The following is a 6,422-nucleotide window of genomic DNA, read 5'->3' as shown; positions in this document are numbered from 1 at the left end:
CTTGTGCTGCTTCTCCCTCTCCCAGGCTTCTGGTAATCAAAAGCTAATATAAAGACATCAGTGTAACATAAATTTAATAAATATTTTATTTTTAATAAGGGAACTGATAATGAAGCAACTCATCGGAAAAGAACAAGACATGAAAGCATCATAAAAAAAAAATAAACTTTCTAGATGGTTAATCTGATTATACAATTTCTGTAGAGGATATACAATCCATTAGATTTTTATATCATTATGGGCTCTATTTATAAAACAGGAAATCTGACGTTTCTCCCTGGTGGGAGTCAATTACTGCCATTAAAACACATGGACTTGGAAGATTTTTATGAGGGAATGTTTAAGGGAATGCTAGATTCCCTGTTTAATAAATAGAACCCCATGTGGTGTATTGTACCCATACAATCCATTTAATTTGTAACCATGCAGAACCTATACTATATATTTATTGGCAGATCTGTCCAATCAGATTAGAGACGTCTATAATTTTTTGGATTATCTGGCCTCTCTTGTTGGAATCTGTGTATTCACTTTTTCATCTCCCTTATTCCTCCTTCCTTTGATATAAAATGTAGAAAAAATATAATTCTAACATTTCAAACCTCTGCAGAATAACAGGAGAATGTATGGCATGTTCCACAGCACTTTACAGAGTCCATAATCTTGTCTTTATTTGTCAGAGGAACTCACACTCTAATGCCCCTGCCATAGTCATAGATCATTATTATACTCTTGTAGTAGTTTAGTGTTGTACACTAGGGAGCGCATGACACAGCTGTCATAGAACACATACCGGTAGCACTTGTCCAATCGGAGTCAAATTCCTGTCTGCGTTGAGCTTAAACCGGACCATTCTGGGAATTTCACCTCCAATAAAATCGTCTTATCTCACTTGTAATAAAATGAGGGATAGCAGCCTGGCGGGCAGCGCCAACCCACTTTAACGCTTTATATTCTTTTATCGGGCTCTTAAAGTGGACCGATCATTGGGAGATCATGAAAGCTGCCATTGCTGAGTTCATTCTAAAGAATGATCATTGCCTGGATGGAAAGCAGATCTTTTGGTGTAAGTAGTGGCAGTCACACACAGGACACAAGCAAGCAGGTAACTGTGTGACAATTGGCTGAACTTCTGAATATGGAGACATTTTTTTACAACCGTACACCCAGTGCCGCTGATTTATAGACCAGATTTACGTAAAATATGGAGCCATTTATCCAACTGGTCCTCCATATATTTCATGCTTCTTTTCTATCCACACATCAGATCACTGTAGACAGGGTCTCTTTAAAGCCCAGCATGGGCACCGGGGCCTCACATGTTCTCCTCCTATTAGTATGTAATACAGGAGGGGGATTCACTGACCCCTCAGCCTGGAGGTTAATCACACTAATTAATGGGTCATTTTCTGGAAGCCGAGGGATTTCCCTTTCACGTCTCCGGGAGAGTGGAGAACGACCCCGACAGTGACCCCACTCACACAGGAGGTTATTTATCTTCATTCACTCCATAAAATGCCTGGTCCCAGTCTATTAGTTCTGGAGGAGCATCCATCATCTCTGCACAGAGTCCTCCTCTTCACTCACCACAACACAGGAGGCCTGAATATAACCCAGTGTAGGGGGACTAATATATCTAGTGTAGGGGGACTAATATACCCAGTGTAGGGGGACTAATATATCTAGTGTAGGGGGACTAATATACCTAGATATATTAGGGGGGAGGGGGTTATGGGGCTTTGCTGGAGATTTATTTTGAATGTAAGGCACACTTAATCGGCATAGCTACCACTTGAGTAGTAGACAGTGTCCTATCTTTAGGAATAAGCTGTGTAAGGGTCCTGTCTACAATGTTTTCCAGATCTAATATATTTTCCAGATCTAATATATCTAGTGTAGGGGGACTAATATACCTAGTGTAGGGGGACTATTATACGCAGTGTAGGGGGACTAATATACCCAGTGTAAGGGGACTATTATACCCAGTGTAGGGGGACTAATATATCTAGTGTAGGGGGACTAATATACCCAGTGTAGGGGGACTAATATATCTAGTGTAGGGGGGACTAATATACCCAGTGTAGGGGGACTAATATACCCAGTGTAGGGGGACTAATATATCGGGGACTAATATACCCAGTGTAGGGGGACTAATATACCCAGTGTAGGGGGACTAATATACCTGGTGTGGGGGGACTATACAGGAAGGATCTGGAAAACATTGTAGACAGGACCCTTACACAGCTTATTCCTAAAGATAGGACACTGTCTACTACTCAAGTGGTAGCTATGCCGATTTAGTGTGCCTTACATTCAAAATAAATCTCCAGCAAAGCCCCCCCCCCCCCCCCCCCCACACACACACACACACACACACACCATCACACCTCCATGCTTCACATTGGGACTATACATCCAGAAACCACCCACCTTTGACCACCTTTTCTATATCTCAGACATGAGAGGCAGGTGGAATCAAAAATCTCGAATTCATCAGACCAAAGTACAAATTTCTACTCATCCCATATCATTGTATTTATATCTCTTTTTTAGAAGGTCATCATTAACAGCCAACTTCCCTATATCCTGTTCAGGGGACCTGTCAGGAACATACCGGTAATAACTAATACATGGGAATTGTTTGAAAAATGCCATTATTTTAGTGCCCTAGGCTGCACCACCTAATGTATGGCTATATGTGGTTGGAGGTGCACTTGAATTCACCGGCTGCTTGTACCACGTCTATGAAGCACCAGGCAGCGTAGCCAGGATCGGTATGACAACCCCTACACCCTAAAAAATAAAGTCATCTACAGCTGCTCATATTCTAATATGCAAATATTGACCTGAGCCAGAAAGTCACCACCTTAGCCTGCCCTCTTTTGAGAAACCACCTGACACCCTAATGGCCCAATATGATTGCAGGGAAGAGGGAGCCATGGCATCATCGCTGACCTATTTGCTGAAATATATCATCAGATAATGCTGACAATTTTCAAGGTGGAATGATGAAAAATGACCAATAACTGCCCAACCATCTTCATTCAATATGACTGCAAGCCAGAGAATAAAACAGTGACAGGTTCCCTTTAAAGCACACTGGAGCCATTTCAGCCTACCCACATCCCAGCAGCGCCCTCAGTTTATTAATAACAAGGAATGTAAGGCGATGTATCTGGGCCTGGCAGGGGTCATTCCAGGCAATCAGGAAAAGGAGGCCTCATTGTTTGCTGCGCTGCCTTTTCCTGTACACAGGGGAAGACCAGGAGGCTGATGAAGGCATTATGGATTTTCCTCCGAGGGGAAGTTGAGGGTCACATGGCGGTTATAAACACTGGGAATTTATATTTTCTGATTGGCCCTTCTCAAGCTTCATAATCTCCTCTCACTTTGAAAGAGCAGCCATCACTGTATATGGAGGCACCAATGTACCCCAACGATGGGCCCAGCCAGGTATTGATTGTGTTGGAATCAGTTGTCAGGTGTCGGAATAAGTGGGGTCAAAGGGCCAATATATAAAAAAAATGACGATCGTGTAACAGATCGCCATTGTTTTTTGATCATCACGTGTAAAATCATCAATTATTAAGGACAGTCAGTGATTGATCGCCGTACCATAATTACCCTAAACTGACAATCAGAAGCTTTATTTATGTAGTAAATTATTAGCACTTTTTCTAGATGATTTTAAAAGCTGGCAGTTTTAGTATTGGAGCCAGTTTACACAGAGAGGCTACGGGCGGCAAGCTGGTGGCCGCTCTGCCTGCCTAACTCCAGCTATTGCAAGCGGCAAGTACTTACCTGCTGAATTAGGGTGAGCTCTTCCTGTTGGGCATAGCAAAGGTAAAGGGGGCTGAATGACGGCTAGCGAGCCCCTTACTGTATATAACTCCCTACATTGCTGCCATAATCACTACCATTGTGGCAAACAATGAGAGACAATCTTCTAAAAATGGCTGAAAAGTGGGGATCCTGCCAAGCTGACAGCCACTTTTAATACGTGGGCTTTTTCCTCATTATGGCATTGTGTCCATTTTCTACAAAACAGCCCACAACAGATTTTATTTCACATGAAATTTTGGTAAAAAGTGGGGGAAATCAGATGAGAAATTAATACCAGTTTGGGGATTTTTAGGGTGTGATGTACTGAAGCTTCTTCGAACTGTCCTGGATTCTTCATGCCGATAAAAAAAAAAAAAGACAAGAGCCCATCCACACCTTGATATTACAATAACACATGCACATCAATGTGCTGTCATAAAACAGCACATCAAAAATTTTGAAAAATTGGACAAATTTATGGCAACATGACGCACATTTTTACATTGCAGGCATTGTGGTGCCCAGCAAGGTATGTGGGTTGGAGCTGTATTCCCTCGATGTGTTTGGATTCTTCTATTAATAATGCCATGATGAGCCTCATATTTGGTCTGGTAACGCCATGGGGGGCTCTTATTTCCTGGCTGAGGTTCATTTTGGAATATTAGGGCTCTGCGGAGCAGTGGGGCTCCAAAAATATTCTCTACACAGAGCGATGACATCATTGCTTTACGTGTTTTAATAAAGGTCCACAGGTAGACTTTTGTGGCCAAAAAGACTCTGGACATCCCAGCCGACGAATTAGGATGGTGAAGGCCTAGAACCCAAGTTGACGGAGAAAAGAGGAAAGCAATGGTCAGCACATCATAGGACAAAAATATACTTTTTGTGTCTGAAGCTATTGGGGGCCCCAAACTTCACAAGCTGTTTTGTTTCAGGGTAAAGAAAAAGAAGTGAAAATCTCCTACAGGATTGTTACTGCCTGAGTGATGGAAATGTATCTCCATAAGGAGGTCACCAATGGCAGGCAGAATTTATTGAGGTGGACTGGATCACAAAAAGTGACTTTATTATGGGGAAAATTTTGAAAGCTTAAGTGAGACAACTAAAATGTTCTTCGAGTTGCCCCTGAAAAGTAACAGTGCCCTCTCGGGTGAGGGTGCCCGGACACTCCTGTTCCTTAGCCTCATGGGTGTAAATCTGCAATGTTAAATGATCACAAGCACTGCTGCCGATCGCACCGAAATAGGCGATGGTTCCTCTGCTTCGATCTCTGTTCTCCTGGCTTTACCAATATGACCGCCTCTACAGAGAGATGTCTTGCCAAAATTATTCTGGTTGCTGGAGGGTTCATCTCACTTCCAGTCTGGTGAAGCCATTGTCACCAAAACAGGAAATAAGGGGAAGACATTTATAGAGTTTTAGTATTTTGGGGAGTCATTTATAACAAAAAGCCCCCACAATGCACTGCAATATCGTAACTAACCAATCAGAATACACCATTAGCCTGCAGACTGAAGTGAAAGCCAGGGAAGTAGCATTTTCAGAAGACGTCAGCAATGGCACCATTCCTATTTCTGAGGGTAGAGGTGTAATATTGAATATCCCAGGCCTCTGGGGGTCTAACAAGTGGCCTTGAAAATCTCAGACCTCCTCCAGGTGTGAAGTCCAGGCCACGAAAGTGTTAAAATCTGCAAATGCTCAGAAAAGTTTTATGGTAGGTTAGTAAAGTCTCAGGTACTTCCTGAACACATTATACAATCCCTACCCCCACCTACCTTCTAGCATGTCATCATCAGTAATAGTGACCCTGCCAGACCCCAGACGGGCGGGCAAGTCCAGAGATGTTCTTCAGGCAGCAAACTATGAGTTAAAGAGCCGCACACGGCTGTGTTTATCCAGAAATAATGGCTGGATTTGCACTGGAGCGGGGTCTGTGTGCACAGGCTCATTGTCTGCGCCAGGGGCGTAGGCCTGGAATGTCGTCTTCCCAACGCCGGGCCCTATTCTTCTCCAAAGACCCAATACAAAGGAGGATGGAAACACGATCCATCCCGCAAAGCCCCTCTTTTATAGATCCGGGGGGATATTTACACATACAGGTGGTGGCGTCTGTCCATGATGATGTTTTTAGGCCTTTGCCGCACCCTGGCTCGTGTTTTTATCATCTGATATATACAATACATCTCTGGAGGTTTATAGACAAATATGTTGTCCATGGATATAATGCACCAAACGCTTTCCCAATTCTTTCCTATGGGGCTTGTGCACATTATGTGTTGGGAAAGGGAAAGGATAACATGGCCTATGTTTGTGTGATGCATGCACATGGAACAGTGTGACTCCGACCTTAAAGAGAACCTGTGCTGTGGATGTGGTGTCAAGGTTGAGGATGTTCGACTGGTCATTAGTATTATAAAAGTCCCCCATAACTGTCTTGTACTTCATGGTTGTAAAGAAGGTCATCTTGGTAGAGGCAGAGCTTTGCTTCCTCTTGTCAGAGCGGCCTTCCAATGACTGGTGGAATAATGAAACAGCAGAAAGGGTAAAAGAAGCACAGACCCTCAGAAGAATAAAACATGGGGATCCATGCACTGCAGGTC

This window comes from Pyxicephalus adspersus, chromosome 4 (genome assembly GCF_032062135.1).
Source record: "Pyxicephalus adspersus chromosome 4, UCB_Pads_2.0, whole genome shotgun sequence".
Lineage (NCBI taxonomy): Eukaryota > Metazoa > Chordata > Amphibia > Anura > Pyxicephalidae > Pyxicephalus > Pyxicephalus adspersus.
This window is presented reverse-complemented; position numbering follows the sequence as displayed.